The following is a 23,714-nucleotide window of genomic DNA, read 5'->3' on the forward strand; positions in this document are numbered from 1 at the left end:
TCGTGGTGGCATATGCCTGTAATCCCAGCTACTTAGGTGGCTGAGGCAGGAGAATCGCTTGAACCCAGGAGGTGGAGGTTGCAGTGAGCTGAGATGGAGCTATTGGACTCCAGCCTGGGCAACAAGAGAGAAACTCCATCTCAAAAAAAAAAGTTTCAAGATTATAATACCAATATGTCACTAGCAATAACATATCTACTGCATAGAGTTCAGAATTTCTTTGCTTGTTTTTTAATTATATCCTGTTAAGGGAGTATAGTCAAAGAACTGCAAAAATACCTTACTTGAATTAATTCTTTTCTCTGTATGGTTATATTATAAATGATATACAGTTGTGGCTCAAGCCTGTAATCCCAGCACTTTGGGAGGCCGAGGCGGGTGGATCACGAGGTCAAGAGATCGAGACCATCCTGGTCAACGTGGTGAAACCCCGTCTCTACTAATACAAAAAAATAGCTAGGCATGGTGGTGCGTGCCTGTAATCCCAGCTACTCAGGAGGCTGAGGCAGGAGAATTGCCTGAACCCAGGAGGCGGAGGTTGCGGTGAGCCGAGATCGCGCCATTGCACTCCAGCCTGGGTAACAAGTGCAAAACTCCGTCTCAAAATAAATAAACAAATAAAAATAAATGATATACAGTTGGGATTATTGGTTTCTATTTATATTCCATTTCAAGCTTTGCTTTCATCCCTTTTTAATTCTTTTTTGAAAATTCAAAACATTTACTTAATTCAAAATCCACATTATGTAAAAAGATATAGAGGTATTCTGTTTCCATCCCTAATGCCTTTACCCCGTATACTCATATCCCATTTTCATTATTTATTTATCCTCTCCTTCTTTCCCTCCTCCCTTCCTTACTTTTTTCTTACAAAAGTATTTACCTTCTTTACCCCATAAGTTAGATTATATACATTCTTTCATGCCTTGCTTTATCACCTAACAGAAGAGCCTAGAAATGTCCTAAATCTATTTCTAGAAGTAGTCCTCTTTTTTTTCCACACCTGCATAATAATTCATTGTGTAGATGTATCATAATTTTTTAAACCAGTCTCTTAGGGGTGAGTATTTGGGTTGCTTCCAGTGTTTTGCTTTAACAAATAATGCTGCAATGAACAATAAGAGAGAGACCTTTGTAGGGTGTTATTTTGTACTCTCAACAGTAAAGTGTGAGAGTGCCTGTTTTCACACAGCCTGAAAACTGTATGTTTTCAGCCTTTTACGTATTGCCAATACGATAGGTCCTTGGGTATTTCTGAGGTATCACAAACTCAATGCTGAAATCCCTGCTGGAAATGGATTTACAGTGCTGAGTTTCAGCAAGGATTATGGAACAGTGGGAACTTTCACATATTTTTCATGAGAGTGTACACTAGTGAAACCATTTCGGGAAAACTCTGGCATATCTACTAAAGTTGAATGTATGAATATTGTATGACCCAGCCACCAGAAGTGCATATGTGTGTGCATCTAATGACATGTCTTAGAAGCATTTTTGGGTAATTGCTTTAAACTGGAAACAACCGTAAAGTCCGTTAACAGTAGGATGGATTAAAAAAAAATTTATTCAGGCAACCAAATACTATGTAATAATGAAAATGAATAAACTACATCTGTAGACTATGCTGATAAACTTCACAAACATAACAGTAAAAGACAGAATAGTGAGTAAAAGAAGACAAAACACACATACTTCATTATTTCATTTATATAAGGTTCAGAACAGGAAAAACTAATATCTGATGTTAGAAGTCACAACAGGGAGGAGGAAAGAAATAGAGCTTAGCAGGGAGCACAACTGGGGCCTTCTGGGGCACTGGTAGCCGTTCTATTTCTTGACTTTAGTAGTGGTTATATGCGTGGTTTTGCTTTGCAATATTTCATTTCACTGTACATAGATTGCTATGTATTTTTAAATATATGCATATTTCATTTTTTAAAAAATATGCAAACCACTCATTTTAGAGTTGAAACAACCAGACCTCAGATAAATAAAGTGTGTTGCTGAGGTCAGCAGACCCAGGACTCATATCCAGGTTTCCTGATTCGCTAGCTCCTTTGGCTTTGAGAGGCTAGTTAACCAGGTACCCTTACATGTGGATCTTTTCGCCCAGGCTGGAGAACAATGGCTTGATCTCAGCTCACTGCAAATCCACCTCCCAGGTTCAAGTGATTCTCCTGCCTCAGCCTCCCGAGTAGCTTGGATTACAGGTGCCCACCACCACACCTGGCTAATTTCTGTATTTTTGATAGAGGCGGGGTTTCACCATCTTGACCAGGCTGGTCTCAAACTCCTGACCTCAGGTGATCCACCCGCCTTGGCCTCCCAAAGTGTTGGGATTACAGGCGTGAGCCACTGCACCAGACACATGTAGGTCTTAAAGGTGCCATTTCTTTGGTTGCAAGGTTAACAGTGTCCATTAGACAAAATGTGGTTATTAGCAATGCTTAAACATGCATGACAATCTTTTTACTCAGCTATTTCACCTTTTGTGAAATGTATCCCAAATGGAGATAGAAGTGGCCCTGTCTATACAGGTCATGTGCTGTGATTAACAATGTTTTGGTCAACAATGGGCTGCATGTAAGACAGTAGTCTCATAAGATTATAACAGAGTTGCCCTATACAGGTATACTATTTTAAAATCTTTCATACCATATTTTTACTGTACCTTTGCTATTTTTAGATATGTTTAGATATACAGATAATTACCATTGTTAAACTGCCTACAGTATTCTGTACAGTAATAGGCTGTACAGGTTTGTAGCCTAGGAAAACAAGCCATACTATATAGCCTAGATGAGTAGTAGATTATATCTAGGTTTGTGTAAGTACATTCTATGATGTTCAAACAATGATGAAATTGCTTAATGATGCGTTTCTCAGAATGTATCCCTGTCGTTAAGTAACACATGACTGTGTTTATGTACATACATACAAACAGACACACACACATGTAGGCGTTTATGAAGCCTCAAGTGACCTAAAACTATTATATAGACCATAAGGTAATAAGTATAATTATGCAGAAACATGGAGTAATTTTTTAAATAAGAGTGATTAATAAAAATGTACCAAGTCATAAAATTCTAAGTACACTGACAAAAATAATATATCTATCAATCATGCTAAATAGATGATTTGAAGAAATAAAAATAATTCTTAAATTAGGGAATTAGGGTTAAGTTTTTTTCTAGTAGTAGTGGGCCGATCACTTGAGGTTAGGAGTTTGAGACCAGCCTGGCCAATATGGTGAAACCCCATCTCTATTAAAAATTCAAAAAATTAGCCAGGCATGGTGGTGCACATCTGTAGTTCCAGCTACTTGAGGGACTGAGGCACTAGAATCACTTGAAACTGGGAGGCAGAGGTTGCATGAGCCCACATCGCCCCACTGCACTCCAGCCTGGGTAACAGTGAGACTCTATCTCAAAAAATAAATATATAAAATAAAAATATCTTTTAATGCCGGGCATGGTGGCTCACGCCTGTAATCCCAGCACTTTGGGAGGCCCAGGCGGGTGGATCACGAGGTCAAGAGATCGAGACCATCCTGGTCAACATGGTGAAACCCTGTCTCTACTAAAAATACAAAAAATTAGCTGGACATGGTGGCGCGTGCCTGTAATCCCAGCTACTCAGGAGGCTGAGGCAGGAGAATTGCCTGAACCCAGGAGGCGGAGGTTGCGGTGAGCCAAGATCGCGCCATTGCACTCCAGCCTGGGTAACAAGAGCGAAACTCCGTCTCAAAAAAAAAAAAAAAAAAATCTTTTGATATCACAATAGAGTTAAACTGCATTTTTAAATAAAGCTTTTTAATGCTATTATTTAAAAAATCATGATGTGTTAGGGACTTCTAACTCAGAGATTGATCTGTTCTTGTTCCTCGCTTCCTCTTTTCCCTCTTGCTTTATCCCCACCCCTCACCCCCACCTTCTTACTATTCACTAAAACACCATTGAATCTGTTAGTTCTGATTCTGTTCCTTGTACTCCTTCTCTCATTCATTCGTTTATTTACAGATCTTCATCACACATTTATTAAGGGTTGGTTCCTGCACTTCAGAACTTGAAATGTTATACCTTTATTTGGGACTAGGGCAGAGACTGTTTGCCTACTAAGTAAGTATTCTCTCCTTTTTAATCAAATAACCATTACAATTTTTATCTTGTACACTGGCCCCTGAAATGCATATTACATTTCTCAGTTACCTTTGTAGCAAAGTGTTGTCATGCAACTAAATTCTGGCTAATTAGATGTAAGAATTTGTGCATTCTCAGAAGGCTCCTTGAAAAATGCTGACCTAGCCAGAAGAGTCCGTATTTTTGCCTTTCTGCTGACTAGAATGCAGAATTGATGGCCAGTGCTTCAGCAGCCAAGAGAACCTGTATATGGAGGACAGTGACAAGGTGAAAGGGGCCTAGATCCCTGATGATTCTATAGAGCAAAGGCAACAGCCTCAAACTATCTACCTTTGGACCTTGTTTACATAAGCTGTTAGTAATAGCTACTCATAAAGTCTGATATAGGGTGTTTATGCTTCGACTCCCTACTAGGGTTTTCTTGCCCTTTTTAAAAAATGTGACCCCATCACCTCTAATTGAACCCACTGTCTCTGCTTCCTCCCTACAAGAACAAATATCTGGGAAATACCTTTAGCGGGGACAGGGTGAGGACTTAGAAAGAAATGATGCTTATGTGGTGGAAAAAATGTAGGTGATCAGAAAAAAAGGGACAACGGATAAAAGAAAAAAGAGAGGTGAATATAAGGGAGGAAAAAGGGCAAAAAAAGAGTAAGAGAGGAGGCACAAGTTGCATTGCATCAGGTGGTTCAACAGACATTCGGCAAATTACAATGTTCAAAGTACTATATCATCATCCCAGCGTTGTAAGTGTCCATAGCTTGATTTACCCTTCAAGCGTGTCACATTTGGAGGTTTAAGCCCTCTCTCAGAAACATAGAGGAAGTTCAAGCTCTGTTCACTTGTAGGTATCTGGCTAATTATATGAAAATGATAGCTCCATTATTAACTGATAGTAGGATTAGACTCAACAAAAATGATAGCTAATGTCCTCAGAGTCACTCAGTCCCTAAAATAAATTAACATCCACATGGGAGCCATGCTAAAGAAGAATATTTCTCTAGTTCATCCATCCTAGGGTATACTGTCCTGTTGTCATTTGTGGCCTTCCCTGCTTTGAGCCTTGCTACCTGTCTTCTAATCCAGTCAAGTTTCTAGTTATCTTTTTATTTGCATCACACTCCACTTTGTTTTGGTATCTCAGAATTCCTCTTGAGGTTCAGCCCATCTTATTTTTTCTGCACTCACTAAAATAAAGATGCCTGAACAAGGAGCACTTCCTTGTGGGTCTATCCTACCTGGATGTGTAGTGTACAGTGGCATCAGCAATTTATAGAACACAATCTAGAAAGGATCTTCCTCTGACTCTCATTGCAGCCTGCTGTACGTCTGGGTCAGCATCACAGGCTCCCTCCTTGCATAAGGAGACCAGTGCCTCCTTGAGTACTAGCATTTTCCAATATCTCCAGAAAGGGATTGCTCTTCTCTTTCTCAAGAAGCAATATCTTATTTTCAGAAGGCAACCCCAATTGTCATCAAGTTAATGGAAAGCACATAGGGTAAGAGTCCAACAGGGTCACGGACATTTCACCCAAGCCCATTTTAGTGACATATTTAGTGATACTGCTACACAACCTCTAGGAGGTTCAGCATTCAGAAAGCTTGCTTATTCTAACTGGGGTTATGGTAAGACATTTGTAAGATCTGGTTAGTATAAGGCCAGCACAGTGGCTCACACCTGTAATCCCAGCACTTTGGGAGGCCTATATATATATATAAATATATATATATAGTACCATCAAAACTCATGGGAAAAAAACTGAATAGCTGCAAATCTCTATACCAAACTACAAATGTCTAGAAAATAGAGATAATAAAGATGCATGTTAAACCATACCTTTGGGTACAATCCACAAAATGCAAATAACGGGAAACTCTACCACACAATATTAATTTAAAAGGAGTATCTATAGAACAAATGAGAGCAAAAAACATTTTTAAAAGTAAAACTAAATTTTGGATAATGAAAATATAAAATAGAACAAAGAAGTGATGACCATAAAAGTCAGAATGTGGTTGATTTTCATTTTAAAAAGGGAAGAATTTATTATTGAGCTGGGACAATTGATGGGCTTCTAGGTCAGCTGACAAACTTTTCTCTCTCGCTGATGGTTAAAGGGTGTTTACCTTTGATTAAAATTCACCATTTTAAGATCTTTTTTCTTTTATGTTACCTGTGTTTTATTTTATGACACAAAGGCTAATGCAGAATAAAAGAAGTTATGGGGCATGGTTCCTGTTCTGCACAAAGCCTCCGCCCCATCGTCCTCTCTGGACACTGAGCACCCAGAGCAACTGGCAGCCCCAGGACTCCTGGCAGGGCTACCTCACTTCTAAGTGTGCATCCAGCTGCACATCGCTGGAGACAATGTTCACGTCTATTCCTTGAGGCCTGGACTATTGTGCATGTGTGAGAACCTCACTAGTGCATGTAGCTTTTGTTAAATGACATTTACCCAGTAGTGAAATTGCTAATGGGGTATGTTTCTCTTTACTGTATTGGATGTTGTAAATATTTGATGTATTTGTGGCTACCCAAAATATTTGGGGCACCCTATCTATAGCTGTGACTTTTCCCCCCATAACTCCTGCCTCTTTAAAGTAGGTGCTAGAAAAACTCATTTTTTAACTTCCCCTGAAGATGGTGAGCAGGCATGTAACACAGATTTTGCTAATAAGACACATTCATGAAAAACATCAATTTAGAAGAGAGCACTGTGAGGAAGGGGATGCTGTGCAGAATTCTGTAAATGAGTGTAGTAGCAAAATTGGCCAAGATCGATGCTGTAGTGCCCTGTGTTTCATGCTCATATTGAAAATGATGATAATTATCCACTGTCATGGGATTGCTTGTATGATCAGTCTTGGAGTGAAATTTGGGCATTTTTCCCGACTGCATAATTCTAGTGTTTCTCTGGCCTTTCAGAAGACTCTAAATCCACTGATATTCTTTAATAAATTCTTATACTATTTCATCCATAGAGTGGATTCTGATGTTTGCAACTAAGAATTCTAATGTTTGCAACTAAGAATTCCCTTAGTTATTCTCAGTCCTTCTCATCTCATGGTATGTAAGTAAGTGATAATTGTATAACAAACTGGGATTGATGTATAAAGCTGCTTGTGGCTGGAAGCAGCCAGAACTCTAGCTATTCACTTCCCTTGGTCTTGCATGGCCACTCTAAGGAGATCAGTATCTCAGCAACACACCTGTCACACATTCATAGCCCAACTATGTGCCACGATGTGCTAGTTGGAACTCTGTGCACTAGATATTGCTAAATTACTATCAACTTACACTTCTTCTAGTAGTGTGTGAGAGTTCTTGCTGGTCAACATTCTCTTCGACTTTTTTTATTTTTTTTATTTTAAGACAGAGTCTGGCTCTGTCGCTCAGGCTGGAGTGCAGTAGCCTCTTCAACTTCTGATATCACTGGACTTTAAAACTTACTCCAGTCTTATTGGTATAATTTTATATATGATTTTTAAAATTTGCATTTTCTATTACTAGTGAGAATCTTCTAATTTGTATTTCCTCATTTGTTAATTACTGGTTTCATATCATTGTACACTTTCCTCTTAGACTGCTGGTCTTTTTATTATTGACTTATAAAAAGCTCTTTATATATCCTTGATATTTAGGAGTCTTCACTTGCCTGGGTTGCTTTGAAGGCTGCAGGAGTATCTGTAGTAATTATACATTCATAATTTTGTATTCCATTTTTCAAGAGGGTCCCCCAGATTATATAGGATTCAGATTCTATAAAACCTGGATCCATCTCTGACATCTCAGTTTGCAGCCCATCTCTCTGTTTTGCTTATGTCTTCTGAGGCACAAAGGATTTTATGATTAATTTAGTTAAATTTATTTTTATTTTTGTATGGATTGTACTATTTGGATATTGTTTAAGAAAAATTTTTCTAACCCTGGAAGATTAAAATATTATGCTTTCTTTCAAATGATTTAAAATAGTGCTTTTATATACTAATATTTTACATTTAGGATAGATTTTTGGAGGGGTATGATATGAGACAGTGATTGAGTTTTATTTGCATGTTTCTGCATGAATACTCAATTTTCTCACACTTATTGAATAATTCATTTTTCTGCACTAATCCTCAGGCCTATTTATTTATAAATAAAAGTATTTTTTCTTTTGGTTCTTTGTTCTATTCTGTTTGTCTGGTTGTCCATCCATGACTACAGTTGAACAAGGGTATATCAAGAGGCAACTAAGTGAACCATCTGAGCTTCATGTGTGTTCCACCCTGACCTCACTAGGTAAAAACAGCTCTAGCTTCTCTTCTCTTCTGATCCCTGGACACGAGGATTCCAAAATGCCTTTTTAAAATTGTACTTGAAGTTCTGGGGTACATGTGCAGATCTTGCAGGATTGTTGCGTAGGTACACACATGCCATGGTTTGTTGTCTCCATCCCCCCCGCCCCGTCACCCACATCAGGCATTTCTCCCATTGTTATCCCTCCCCGACCTCCCCGCCACCACTGTCCCTCCCCTAGCCCCCCACCCCCCAGCATACCCCAGTGTGCTAATGGGCTTCTTGCTATATCCCCTGACAAGAGTACATTGCCTTTGAGACTAGGAGTCTAACTTTGCCAAGCTCAGAATTGTGGGGATGGGAAACACAGGTTCCCTAGTGCTTCATGGAAGTGATGATTAATGGGGCCATGATACTTCCACAGTTTGATTCCTGGACTCACATTTTCTTCCTATTGGAGACACAGCACCATTTATGGAGCTCTAATTCAGTGCACATTGTGTCCTGGAGAATGCTGTGTTACCTCTGAGCTGGTGCTGCAGCTGTGCCGTCAGCAAGCCAGTTCAACTCTCTGTCAGACCAGGTGCTCCTACATGACGTGGTCTGGAATAGGACCAGTGAGTCTCATCATTATGGACTTGCTGGAAGTGGGTCTCCTAGCCAGTTTGTATGGTCACACACTAGCTTTTTTGAGATTCCATGCATGTGAACCCAAATATCCCTAGAAAGTGGTCTTGACTGAGGCTGTATGAATGGGAATGTTAAACCCATGCCAGGGATAGGTGTCTATTCCTGTGAGAACAAACATTGGCTTGCCTGTGGTAGAATGGGTCTATTACTATCAACCTGCCAAGTGGCTGACTGGTCTCCTTGAGGAATAGAGCTACTGAAAGTCTTAGCTTTGATAACTGTTGCTGGCACTTTGGACATTTACAGGCAGCACGTGTTATTTCTGCTTTAGTAAATGGGAGTTTATTCTGTCCACCCTTGTGTAGTCTCTCTCTCTGCCACCTCAGCCACTCTATTCACATGTCCATTGTGCCAGTTTTAGAATAGTTAGTGATAAAAACTGATGAATGTCAACTGGCCACGACTTTTCTCAAAGCAGATGCTTTCTGGTAGATGCCGTGGTGTTTTGGCGCCCTTCACTTTGGGGCTAAGCTACCTCATCACTTCAAGAAAGCCAGTTTTTACATTTGACAAAATTAATTCATAGTAACGATAAAAATCCCAAAGAACAACAACAAAACAAAACTCTTGTGACTATAGCCAGGTGTCAGACTAAAAAGTTAAAATAAAAGTCTGCTGTAGCTTTCTCTTTCTTTCTTTCTTTTTCTTTCTTTCTTCTTTCTTTCTCTTTCTCTCTGTCTCTCTGTTTTCTCTCTCTCTGTGTCTCTCTCTCTCTTTCTCTCTTTCCCTCTCTCTGTCTCTCTCTTTCTTTTGCTTATTTGAAGTGATGACCCTCAGCCTCTTGATTGTTCATTCTTTTCTTCTGATTATATGCATTAAGCAGCAGTCTCATGGCCCGGCTTTGTGCTCCCATAGGAATATCTACAGTGATGTGCTGGTCAGGCCCCCTGTCTGCCCCTCCATCTTTGCTGGTTGTTATGATAATTGCAGCCCCTTGGTTTCTGGTGCTTAAGCTCTACCATCTTACTTCACTTTCCATTGCCAGCCAATGGGGAGCTCTAGAACAAAGGTTCTTCACTAGAGAGGTCCCAGGTATGGGAGAAATTGGCAGGCCCTGGTATCTCTACCATCTTCAGTCTTTGGTTTGGAGCTCCCTGGCATGAGGTTGGCTTCATACAGAATGCTGTGGCAGATTTCCAAGGCTGTTACAGTTAGAGACTGCTAGGTCTACTAACCCAGACTACCCCTGGCACTTGGAGCAGTACCTTGCACATAGAAGGCAGTCAATAAATCTGTGTTGGCTTAATGGTCAAAATATCATGAGAGATGCAAACACACGCGAATGAAACTAATCAACTAAGGTTGGCCTCATTAGCTTTGGATGTTTGAAATTTTTCCTTAATATGCTGTATTCCTTCAGCACTTTTGTTCCAGCCCCAGAGATGCACCAGCCTCTGGCAAATACATCTTTTAACTGGCCATCACTATAAAGTGTTCCTAGTTCATTTTGTAAGAAGGTTAACAGGGTTTTAAAAGTTATTTTCCTCCTGTTATCTCCAAAAGGCAAGGAGGACCCTGCAAATATACTAATTTCCCCTCTATTTTATGGTGGATTTATTAATTTATATGAACTCTTCTGAAATCAGCTGTAGAGCTGAACATTATTGCATTCTAGAGATGACATAATCTACATCTATATAGGTTTTGAGTCACAGAGAATCTTAATAAATATATGTTGAAAAAAAGGATCTGCTGCCAGAATTCAATTCAAAACTTTACCAGATGATTCTCATTTTCTTCTTTGAGGCTGGGAATCTTGCCTTCACATAACCTACAATTTATTGCATTAGAACTTGCAGCATATAGAATACAGTGGAATACAGTGGAGAATCTAGGGGTTAATGAAGAACTGGCTTTCTAGTGAAAATAAAAACCCCAAGGCCCTACTGGGATTCGAACCCAGGATCTCCTGTTTACAAGACAGGCGCTTTAACCAACTAAGCCATAGAGCCCACAGGTGTAGGAAAGCTGGCTGCTGGACCTATTCCTACTTTTAAATAAAATGTTCTTGGCATAGCATCTCTACTTTCTAGAACAGTTTGCTGTGAGAAAAGACGCAAACTCCAAAAATACGTTTGGCTTACTTAGTAAGATGCACTGCGGAACTAGCACAAGCGGAGAAAGTTTCGGGCAGTTTAAATATTAGTACCATTAATCCTTCAATTAGTCCAAGGATAACCACAAATAAAAGTCAAAGCTACTCACTTTTTCCAAATGTGATAAAGTCTCCTAAAAGCAACATTTTCAGGTACTACTCCTTATCATTTTAATGATTCGTCGTTCGCATGTCCCGGGGCGGTGGGTGTCTAACAAAGGAACTCCACAGGAGACTTGTAGATAACCCAGTTGGGGCACGTGGTGTTCTGGCAGTCATTTGCACTCAGGAGGCAGCGATTTGGAGGGCAGAGGACCGGAGCGTCAGCCCCTTCCCAGTATGAGCATCGCTCTGGAGATTGCCTTCGGGGCTTATTTTTCTTTAGACTTGGTCTCAGCACGCTCTCAGAACCAGGCAGCTTCTATTTTATAATATCTTACTTCTCTGGGCTGCACTTGTCAAGACAGGGAAATCAGTTTGAATGCGTCTCTGGGTTTGGAAAAGTTAGGGAGTACATTTAGGGCTAAAGGAAACTTCCGAACGTACTCTGGAATCTCAATCTTGTTTCCAAAATGGATTATTTGAGCAATTCTGAAGTTGCTACCAAGATTTATAATTACGGAGCTGAGGATGAAAATCAGAAATCACCTTCGTTTCTTTGCCACAAAAGCAATAAGGAAAATTATCTTGGGTTTAGATTGGGATTCCTTTGGATGACTAGATACATTTTAGGGAGAACTGATATCTTGACAACAGTGAAACTCTTAATCCGTATGCATCACATAACGCTCCATTTGTTCTTTTATTACATTTATCCCAATAAACCTGATGTTCGTTTAATTATAAATTATACTTAAATTTTTTATTTCTACTTTTTTTTGAGACAGATTCTCGTTCTGTCGCCAGGCTGGAGTGCAGTGGCGCGATCTTGGCTCGCTCCTGGGTTCAAATGATTCCCGTGCCTCAGCCTCCCGAGTGACTGAGATTACAGGCGCACGCCACCACGCCTAGCTAATTTTTGTGTGTGTGTTTTGTAGAGACTGAATTTCACCATGTTGGACAGGCCAATCTCAAACTCCTGACCTCAAGGAGTAGCCAGCCTTGGTCTCCCACAGTGCTGGGATTACAGGCGTGAGTCACCGCGCCTCGCCCTTGTTTTTAACTGTTGTTTAAAAGTTCATTTTTGTATTTACCCAGTATAAAGAGACCTTATTAAATTTAATTATTCTAATAATAGTGTGTAGATTATTTCGAATCTTCCATAGACATAATTTTAATAAATGATTAAATTTATGGTACAGATTTTATTTTATTTATTTTTTCCCTCTTTTTTTTCTTTCTTTATATATACATATATGTGTATATGTGTGTGTGTGTGTGTATATATATATATATATTTTTTTAAGATGGGGTTTCACCATGTTGGTGAGGCTGCTCTTGAACTCCCGACCTCAGGTGATCTGCCCGCCTTGGCCTACAAAGTGCTTGGATTACAGGCGTGAGCCACCACGCCCAGCTTTGGGACAGATTTTAAAAATAAAGGAAGTTAACTTCATTTCTATCTGTTGCCTGAGATAAGGTTGACAGCAGACACAACAAAATCTGTTTTCACCAGTCAGTGCAACTCATTCAATAATAAAGGCTTAAATTAGTTACAACTTTGTATTACTTTTAGAAAATTAAAAATAGCCAATATTTATATTTATGAAAACATTAACAGGGATTGATAATATGTTTGAGGCTGACTCTGCTGCTTCATAAATAGAATAGTACACAACAGACACACTGGATTCCCACACTTGAACCTTCTGTCATATACTCCTTGGGTAAATGGCATGCTCAGGTATTATCAGAGAGTGACAAACCATTGTTAGGCCAATCAAATAGTATTTTTCCCCCAACTGTGACCCCAAAAGTTGAGGGAAAAATGGTTAAGACTTTAATCGTTGGCAATTTAAATCAGTAGTCTGTAGGCGGATTATTCAAAACGTGTTGGGCTAATTGGATAACCACCTAGGAAAATAAAAGCTTAACGTTGTGAGACTGAAATAAATTCCCAATAGATGCAAACTGTAAAAGTAAAGAATGAAAAAAACCCACAATTATAATTACTAGAAATGTGCTGTGCTCCCCAAGAGGCTCTAGGGGAGAAATATGTCCTTGCCTCTTCCCAGCCTCTGGTGGCTGCCTGCCTGACAAAAATTTTATATAACTTTGGTACAAAAAACTAATTTCTTTTGCACAAAATTCAGAAACAATTAGAGTTTAACATAATTTACTACATTAAACAACATTTAAAAAATTCCACCGGGATATACCCTCATCCCCTTAAAAAAGCCATAAACAAAGTGACAAAACATCAAATAAAATGAGGGGAAAATATTTGTAACTTATGTTTCAAAGAGTGAATTTTCTTCATTTCTATCTGTTGCCTGAGATGAGGTTGACAGCAGATACAACAAAATCTGTTGTTGCCAGTTGGTGCAACTAATATAATAATACAAGCAATGTAGAAGTAAGAAGTAGGAGAAATTTTAAAAATGAACTATAGAAATACAGTGAAATAATGTCTTTAACCTATCAGATTGGCAAACAACAGCAAAACAAAAACAATTTGTTTATGGTAGTGTTGCCGAATAGCACTTAAAGATGTTGAATTAGTAATCTGTAGCTTCTGTAACAAATTACAGTACCGCAAACTTGGTGGGCTAAAACAAGTGACTTCTTCTCACAGTTCTGGAGGCTAAAAGTCCAAAATCAGTATCACTGTTCTGAAATAAACGTGTTGGCAGCGCTCCCCGAGAGGCTCTAGGGGAGAAATATGTCCCTGCCTCTTCCCAGCCTCTGGTGGCTGCCTGCATTCTTTGGCTTGTGGTGGCATCACTCCTGTTTCCCTATGGTCACATTGCCTTCTCCTCTTCTGTCACTCGTGCCTCTCTCAATAATGGCATTTGTGATGGTATTTGAGCTCCACTTGGATAATCCAGGATAATTTCCTCATCTTTAACTTCTTCTCCGAAGACCCCCCTTTTAGGTGTCTGTGCAAAATAAGATAATATACAGAGATTCCAGGAATTGGAACGTGGATATCTTTTGGAGCATTTTTCATTCAATCACAGGCATTGACATCCTTATTCCTCCATCTACAATCTATGTGATTTAGATGCTGTGATTATGTGATCAATTGGTTACAACTCCAATTTTCTGTAAAAGGTGGATTATAGAACTTCCTCGTATGTTATTAAGATTATTATATGACTCATATATGTATAACATTTGTAATATGTAATATATGTAATATGCCATATCACACATGTAATATGTAATATATGCAACCTGACATATTACATATGTAATATGTAATATATGCAATGTCATAATATATGATTCAATATGTGTAAAGAATTTATAACAATATCTGGGGCTTAGCTGCAGCTAAATGACTGATAAGTGTCATTATTACAATGTTCCATGCTGGTCAGGGTGTTGAGGAAACAGGTTCTTCCTGGGCCCTATAGGAGAATAAATTAGTAAGATTTAGAGAAGGAGAATAAGGTGAGAGCCAGCAAAATCATCACCACACACATATGATTTGATTTAGCAATTGCACTTTTAGAAAGTTTTCTAATCCCACACACTTATGAATTGTGGATAGACAATTTATTACAATATTATTTATATTGTTAAAAACGGCTGTTGAAATAAATTAAGATTATTCATAAAACTGAATGCTATGCAGATAAAACAAGAGGGAAGAGGCTCTTGCTTTGTTGACATGGAAACTTCTGCAACATACGTGAAGTGAAAAAGCAAAGGTGTAATAGAACAGGTTTGGAAAGCATATTTATAGTGAGTAAAGCAATAGTGTTCTATTGGCTTGTTTATGCAAAAACTATGCCTTGAATGGAACTCCAGATTTTTATATGGTTTGTTGCCTGAGGGTCCAGAATTGGGTGTCCAGCAGGATGAGGTGGGGGTTCAAATAGGCTGTCATTATGTATGTACTCTTAAATTTTTGTGGTTTTGAATCATGTGAGTTGCACTTTTTGTGTGAACATTTTTAAAACATAAGAAGGAACATAGTCACTTGTACATGAGGTCTTAGATATAACTGATGGCAGTCTGACTTTACGACTACTATTTGTTTTCAAGCTACTATTAACAGGATTAAACACCTACCTTGCGCTCGTAGTGGAAAATGTTTTTCTTGCAAATCTCAATAACCTTTAGATATCCCTAGTCATTTTGCAATAAATCTGGCAGCGGTGGGATTCGAACCCACGCCCCCGAAGAGACTGGAGCCTTAATCCAGCGCCTTAGACCGCTCGGCCACGCTACCGTGCTTGTGCACTGCTGGATCTCATCTTAATGATTTAAGAGACACAAGATTATTCTGCGCGTCATTATTTTTTTCTTAGAGCGTTTCTACACAAATGATCCCGTAAAATCTGCAGATGGGTTCCTAGCCCCGATCCCTTGTCCTGCAACTGAGAGATCTGCGTTTGCCTCCGTGCTGCTTCTGATACCTGAGAGTGAAGGGACAGGAAGCCAGTGCCGAACATCCAACAAACCCGAAGAGAATCGGTTCTTGAGAATTTGATTAGAAATCGCCACTCACAGGCCGACGCAGCGCGGGGACGCTGAGGACTCTGAGGTCGAGGCTCCGCTTCGTCAGCTGCGTTTGGGGGTCTGGAGCCCGATGTTACTTTGATGTCTGCGATCAGAAAACAGATGAGCTCCCATCTATCCACCGGAGCTCCCGTCCTGGTTTGTATGTCTGTGCGTGATTTCTTCCTTCTGTGAAAGGCGTGGAAAGAACTATGCAAATAAACCAGCTTTTTTTTTTTTTTTCTTCTCTGAATGTGTTCACGAACTTTAATTCAGAGCGAGAGCCAGTTTCTATTGGGTGCGGGGCATCGCATTTCCTCCAGGTCCTAAGAGGATGTGTCTCCTGCTCGCCCTAACCCCGCGAACGCCGCCTGGGCTGGCACCCCGCTCTCTTCTCCCCATCGCAGCCCCCACACCGCTCAGCTTCTTATTTAGTCCCGCCCGTCCCTTTAGATGTGCCCCTTTTTAAATGAGCCCCAGTTGGACGATTTCAAATGCCAGCAGCTCCAGTCAGTAGCTACAGTCACTTAGGCTCACTGGATCTCACTGTCCTCCTATGTAAAAACGAGACAATAAAACTTGCCTTTAAAAAGTATAGCAGAATGTTTTGATACAATAGACTTTGGGGACTCGGGGAAAGCGGGGGCAGGGGTGAGTGATAAAAGACTAGACATTGGGTACGGTGTGCACTGCCCTGGTGACGGGCGCACCGAAGTCTCAGAAGTCACCACTCAACCTATTCGTTTAACCAAACACCTCCTGTTCCCCCAAAAACCTATTGAAATAAAAGAAAGAGTTAAAAATTATAGCAGAATTTTTATTTTTAGCAAATGCATGTAAATTGCTATCAGTATTTGTATCACTTATTCACATACACTGAACAACTCTTTATATCAACTGCTCAGCCTCTGAATGACACAGTGAGATATCTCATTTTACAGGCAATGAAGTTTTTTAAAGTAACATATTTACAAGAGAGCTGAGTGAATTATTTTTCCTAAATTAATAGATGACACATGAACGGAAAGTTTACACCTCAACCCTCCAAGTCCAAACGTCAGACAATTTGCACTTCGTCAGTGTCTTACCTTGTATATTGCTTCTCCCTTCTCAATCATTTCACCTCATCTCTTCCCCCTTGTCTCATCTCTTTTTACAATATTCTGGAGCTCTAGACCTGTTATGATCCTTCAGGTGACATGGTTAGGGCCATTGATTTTAAGAAAACCTTTGGCAGGCAAGGAGGTGTACCTTCTGATCCAGGTAAACCTGCAAGCTGTGGTCTCATTAGAGCTTACCTGCTTTCTGTGTCTGTCATTGCTTCCGGCTGGGAATGTCCAGGCTGTGGACTCAGCTCAGTCCCCTTGCATGTGTGTCAACTTCCAGTCACATCTTTACACATGTGGTGGGAGGTGCTGTGCAATCTAACCAAGTCTAACATCTCCCAGCAGAAAGTGGTGTTTAAGGCACAGTGGGAAAATCCATTGTGCTGTACGTTTATGTAATCAAGGGCAAAGTCGCGAGATGATTTGTATTTATCCGTCACATGACATACTTGGAAGGACAGTAAACACTTGACATAGCATACTTTCTTATTTTGCGCTCTATTTTGAAAATCTAACTTTTCAGAAAGTTCACATAAACTTGAAAGAGTGTAATTAATGGATTTGCTAAGACAGTTAGGGTTGCCTTCTTAGTGCCATAGGTAGCACATCAGTCTCGGAATCTGAAGTTCCTGAGCTTGAACCTCTGAGAAGGCACAGTGATTTTGTAATTTCCATGTACTTCCGCTTGAGAAGGAAAAATCCCACCCATTAAGCTTTGTAGTATGAAATCTGGATCCCTGGGTGACTGACAGACAACGTGACTGAAAAATGAGGCTGCAGTCCTTCAGGAACCCTACCAACTTCCTTGGTGAGCTAGATGCTCTTTTAATGCACCGACTGCACTGCATCATACAATACCACCATCTGTACCAAATGCCATAAATCCGTATGAGTTGCCTTTTGCTGCTTTTGAAAATTACCACGAATGTGGTGGCTTAAAATAACAAAAATGCATTATCTTAAATTTCTGGGGGTCAGAAGTTTAAAATGGGTCTTAGGGAGCTATAATTAAAGTGTGGCAGGCTACTTTCCTTCTGGAGGTTCTAGGGAAGAACCCACTCCTTGCCACATTGCTTGGCTCGTGGCTGCATTGTTACATCTTCTCTAACTCTGGGGAATCCCGTGCAGCCTAGTTGATGCATCTGTTTGGTTACGGGGACTGCAAACTCAATGTCTCCCGAGTGGCCCAGTTTGAGGAAACTGACTGTAATCCCGGTGTTGCAGCTTTATTTTTGCCTTCCTCCAGTGACAGAACTGACAGGACAGGGATCGAGGTAAACCCATGCCGATCTTAGTTTGCATTGATAGGAACAAGAGAAGACCCCCCTAGACAACCGTCCATGAAGTCGTAACTGTCTTGTGTGTGAACGCAATAGACAGGTGAAAATAGGATCTCACTCCCCGACAAGATGTGGATAATGAGGTCTTGTCTCAATGACCCTGGAGGCTTTTGTGAGACAAGACCCTCCTCAAAGGCAGGTCCTCCTACCCTGTCAGAAGTGGACCAAAGGGCGTGAGCACCTGCCTGCCATGGATCGCGGTGTCACTCCTGAAGCCCTCCAATGCTACCGGCTTACCTCTACCCTGTGAAGACTCAGGATTCTTGCCTTTTAAACCCCAGTGTCCAAAAACCCCATAATCATCTGAACCCCAAGCCCTTTCTTCCCTTCTACCCTTGCAGGTATGTAGGGTCACTTGACCATAATAAAAGCCAGGAGACCATGGCCCCACCCCTAGTTGTTCTTTCTGGAGGGAGTAAAGTCAGAACACAAGTGAGAAGCGTGGTCCTCCATCCCAAGGGTGGCCACATTTTGACTAAGAGTGGATGAGGACCCTCTGCCACATGGGCTGACCTCTGTGATGAACTGACGGCTCAGCAGGTCACTCCAATGGCAACTCCCTGCTACTTATTTATAGACTCACGGGCTGTTATAAACAGGCTAGCCATACAGTCCAGTGACTGGTGGACGGATAATTGGACCATTCAGGGCACCCTGTGTGGGGACTAGGACTGTGGCAGCATCTCTCAAACTGGGAAGGAGGCCTTTCTGTCATTCATGCTGACACCCATGGCCAAGGACCATTTGCAGGGAAACATGAATGGAACTCATGAGCTGAACTAGCATGCACTCAACAAACTGCCATGATTGTACTTTGGGTCCACCAGAGAACAGAACATCAAAGTCCACCTCAGATGCAAGAATGGGCCAACTTACAAGGACTTGCACTTGAAGAAATGGAAGCCACGGATGCAGCAGGGTCAAGTGACTCCTGTCAGCACAGCCATGCTATGTGGGGAGTTCAGTTAAGTTAACCAGAGCATAGGCCTCACGTGAATGTGGCAAATTGATCACATTGGACCACTAGTTCCTGGCCACAGATTCCACTGGTGCCTCGCCGCTATTAACACATATTCAGCCTATGACACAGCAATTCACGTAGATGCAGGTACCACCATTGCAGCCTTGGAGAAACACCTCTGCCTCGTGTTCAGATACCCATTCAGACTCTAATCTGACCAAAGCACCTTCTTCACAGCCCAGATAATGCAGCAATGGGCATGTTCCTATGGTGTACAGTGAACTTGATTTGCTCCATCACTTCAAGGACCCAGAGTGGGAGGGGTGGTATTAGGGCACTGGAATGAATACTCAAGCAACAACTATAAAAAGACCATCAGGAAGGACAAACTCAACGGAAGGGAGTACTCTTGCTTAATGAAAGTATCAGGACCTTAAATAGTGCCCGCCGGTGAAAGGGAAACATGGCTTTGCAACGCGGGCGGGGCACCGTTGGCTTTGGAGGTGTGCTTGCCTGCTGTGGGTACGCCTGAGGAATCCCAATATCAGTATATCCAACCACAGTGTTTGTAGGCCGAGGCTGCAGGGAGCCATGATTGAGCATTCCAGCCTGGGTGACAGAGTGAGACCTTGTCTTAAAAAAACAAACAAGCAACAACAGCTAACAAATGAAAAACCAAAAAAATCTATGCAGTGGATTGACATCCTGGACCGTTGCTCCTGGTGGTAGGCTATGTTACGCTCTTTGTCATCCTCCACCCGGTGGCACTATGCAGTGGGTTGACGTCCTGGACCGTTGCTCCTGGTGGTAGGCTGTGTTATGCTCTTTGTCATCCTCCACCCAGTGGCACTATGCAGTGGGTTGACATCCTGGACCGTTGCTCCTGGTGGTAGGCTGTGTTACGCTCTTTGTCATCCTCACCCAGTGGCACTATGCAGTGGGGTGACATCCTGGACCGTTGCTCCTGGTGGTAGGCTGTGTTATGCTCTTTGTCATCCTCCACCCGGTGGCACTATGCAGTGGGTTGACATCCTGGACCGTTGCTCCTGGTGTTGGCCTGTGTTATGCTCTTTGTCATCCTCCACCCAGTGGCAACGGTGTTTCTCTCACTTGTTTAAGTCTTCTTTCATTCCTCTCAGTTACCTTTTGTAATTTTTCGGTGTACGAGTCTTGCACTTATTTTTAAACTTACCTTTAAGTATTTCATAGTTTTGAAGCTCTTGTAAATAGTATTTTTTTGTTTTAGAAATTCAATTTAATCCCAGAAATGTCCTGCTTGTTCATGATGTGTTATCATTTCATAAATGGTTGAATTTGTTTAAAGTATTTTCCGATTTCTCTGTGATTTCTGCTTTGACTTGTGGGTTATTAGAACTCTGTGGTTTAATCTCCAGATATGTGTGGCTTTCTCAGATATCTCCAGCTGATGTTGAGGTTATTTTTGCTGTGTACAAGAAAAGCTCTGTGATTTTAATCCTTTCAATGATTACATATCTGTACATACACACACACATTGAAAGAATATATATATGTGTCCTCTATGTTATCATATGTGTCTATGTATATAGATATGTGTATTAGAGACATTTTGTAATTTTTCAATGTGCAGGTCTTGCACATATTTTTAAACTTATCTTTAAGTATTGCATAGTTTTGAAGCACTTTGTAAATGGTATCTTTTTGTTTTAAAAATTCAATTTAATCCCAGAAATGTCCTGCTTGGTCATGATGTGCTATCCTTTTGTAAATGGTTGAATTTGATTTGCTGAATTTTTAAGGATTTTTTCCTTCTTATGAGGAATGCTGGTTTGCAGTTTCATTCCTTGTATGGCTTTTTCTGGTTTTGGTATTAGGGTAATGCTGTCCTGATTAAGTGAGTTCAGATGTGTGGCCTCCTCTTTTGCTTTCTGAAAAAATTTGTGTAAAATTGATATTATTTATTGCTTAAATAGTTGTTAGAATTTACTATGAAGCCATCTGGGCCAGATTTTGTTTCTTTGTAAGAATATTATAAAGCATGAATTTAATTTAATAGATGCAGAACTATTTAGGTTATCTATTTCTTCTTGAATACACTTTTTGTGTCTTTCAAGGAGTTTTTCCATTTCATCTATGTTGTCAAAGTTATTGGCAAAATACATTCATTACATTTCCTTGTGTCCTTTTATTATTCGTAGGAGCTCTAGTGATATCCACTCTTTCACTTGTTTCTTTTTTTTTCTCTTTTCTTTTAAAAAAATTTTTTTTTTTAATATATAGAAATGGGATCTTGCTATGTCACCCAGGCTGGTCTTGAATTCCTGAGCTCAAACGATTAGCTTCCCAAAGCCTTCAGATTACAGGCGTGACCCACCATGCCCAGCCTACTCTTTGATTTGTGGTATTTGTGTCTCCTCTCCCTTTTTTTCCTGAAGAGAAATTTATCAATTTTGTTAATCTTTCCAAAGAACCAGCTTTTGGTGTTGTTTTTCCTTATTGTTTTTCAGTTTTCCATTTCATTGGCATTTACTCTTTATTATTTTCCTCTTCTGTCTGGTTTGGATTTAATTTGCTCATCTTTTTTACTAAGTTTCTAAGATAAAAGATGATATCATTGATTAGAGACATTTCTTCCTTTCTAATGTAAATGTTTGATGCTAAAATTATCTCACTAATCATGGTTTTTGCTGCACCCTACACATTTTGATAGGTTGCATTTTCAGTTTCATTCAGTTTAAAGTATTTTCTGATTTCTCTGTGGTTTCTTCTTTGACTTGTGGGTTATTAGAACTCTGTGGTTTAATCTCCAGATATATGTGGCTTTCTCAGATATCTCCAACTGATTTTCAGGTTATTTTCGCTGTGTACAAGAAAAACTCTGTGATTTTAATCCTTTCAATGATATATCTATACATACACACACACATTAAAAGAATATATATATGTGTGTGTCTTCTATGTTATCGTATATGTGTGTGTGTGTGTATATATATATATGAGACATTTCTTCCTAATATAAATGTTTAATGCTAAAATTATTCAAGTAATCATGGTTTTTGCTGCATCCTACAAATTTGGATAGGTTGTATTTTCAGTTTCATTCCGTTTAAAGTATTTTCTGATTTCTCTGTGGTTTCTTCTTTGACTTGTGGGTCTTTGAAACTCTGTGGTTTAATCTCCAGATATGGCACTGTCCACACACTGTCTTGATTGTTATAGCTTTGTAGTGAGTCTTGAAACTGGGATAGTGTCAGTATTTCAGTTTTGTTCTTCTTTAGTGTTGTGTAGTTATTCTGCATCTTTTGCCTTTCCATATACACTTTAGTATCTATTTGTCAGTATCCACAACTAACTGGCTGGGAGATTGATTGGAATTATACTGCATCTATAGATCAAATTGGGAAAAACTGACATCTTGATAATATTGAGTCCTCCTAACCATGCAAAGGGAGTATCTCTCTATTAGTATATTTTCTTTGATTTCATTCACTTTATATCAAGAGTTTTATAGATTACCACATGCAGGTATGGCATATACTTTGTTAGATTTATATCTAAGTATTTCTTTTCTGGTGCTAACGTAAATGATACTGTGTTTCAAATTTCATATTCCAGTTGTACGTTGCTGGCATATAAGAAAACAATGGACTTTTGTATATTAACCTTGTATCTTGCAGCCTTGCTATAGTCTTATATTAGTTTCAGGAGTTTTCTACATAGATAATCATGTTATCTGTGAATAAAGATAGTTTTTTTCTTCCTTCCCAATCTACATATCTTTGATGTCATTTTCTTGTCTTATTGCATTAGCTAAAACTTCTAGCACAGTGTTGAATAGGAATGGTGAGAGTGAAGACTCTCACATTGTTCCTAATCTTAGCAGGAAAGCAACTAGTTTCTCGCCATTAAGTATGACATTGGCTGTGGCCAACTTGGTACGATTCTTTGTAAATGTGCTTTATCAAGTTGAGGAAGTGCCACTCTATTTCTAGTTTGGTAGAGTTTTTATTATGAATTGGTGTTGAATTTCATCAAATGCTTTTTCTGCACCTGTTAATATAATCATATGATTTTTCTTCTTTAGCCTTTTGATGTAATAAATTGTCTTAATATATTTTTGAAGGTTGAACCAGTCTTGCATACCTGGAATGAATCCCAATTGGTTCCAGTGTATCATTCTTTTTATGTCTTATTGGATTAGATTTGCTAATATTTTGTGGAGAAGTTTTATGTCTATATTGCTGAGAGATATTGGTCAGGAGTTTTCCTTTCTTGTAATATCTTTGTCTGGTTTTGGTGTTAGGGTGATGCTGGCCTCATAGAAAGAGTTACAAAGTATTTTCTCTGCTTTTATTTTCTGAAAGATATTTTAGAATACTGGTATAATTTGTTTGTTCAATGTTTGGTATATTTCACCAATGAAAGCTGAGCGTCTTTCTTCTATTGCTTCAGTGTCCTTTGTAGATATAAACCTACCTGGGTTATTTATTTCTTCTCATGTTAGTTTTGGTAGA

At 39.8% G+C, this 23,714-nt stretch overlaps 2 non-coding genes across 2 annotated transcripts; both read right to left on the bottom strand.

Moving 5' to 3' along the window:
- Positions 1–10,989: 10,989 nt before the first annotated feature.
- On the bottom strand, positions 10,990–11,063 carry TRNAT-UGU (transfer RNA threonine (anticodon UGU)). The gene has a single exon. It is a non-coding gene; the product is annotated as a tRNA-Thr (tRNA).
- Positions 11,064–15,463: 4,400 nt separating this feature from the next.
- On the bottom strand, positions 15,464–15,545 carry TRNAL-AAG (transfer RNA leucine (anticodon AAG)). Its single transcript has one exon. It is a non-coding gene; the product is annotated as a tRNA-Leu (tRNA).
- Positions 15,546–23,714: the final 8,169 nt, after the last annotated feature.

Source organism: Aotus nancymaae, unplaced genomic scaffold (genome assembly GCF_030222135.1).
Source record: "Aotus nancymaae isolate 86718 unplaced genomic scaffold, 86718_ANA_hifiasm-v0.15.2.pri h1tg000051l, whole genome shotgun sequence".
NCBI lineage: Eukaryota > Metazoa > Chordata > Mammalia > Primates > Aotidae > Aotus > Aotus nancymaae.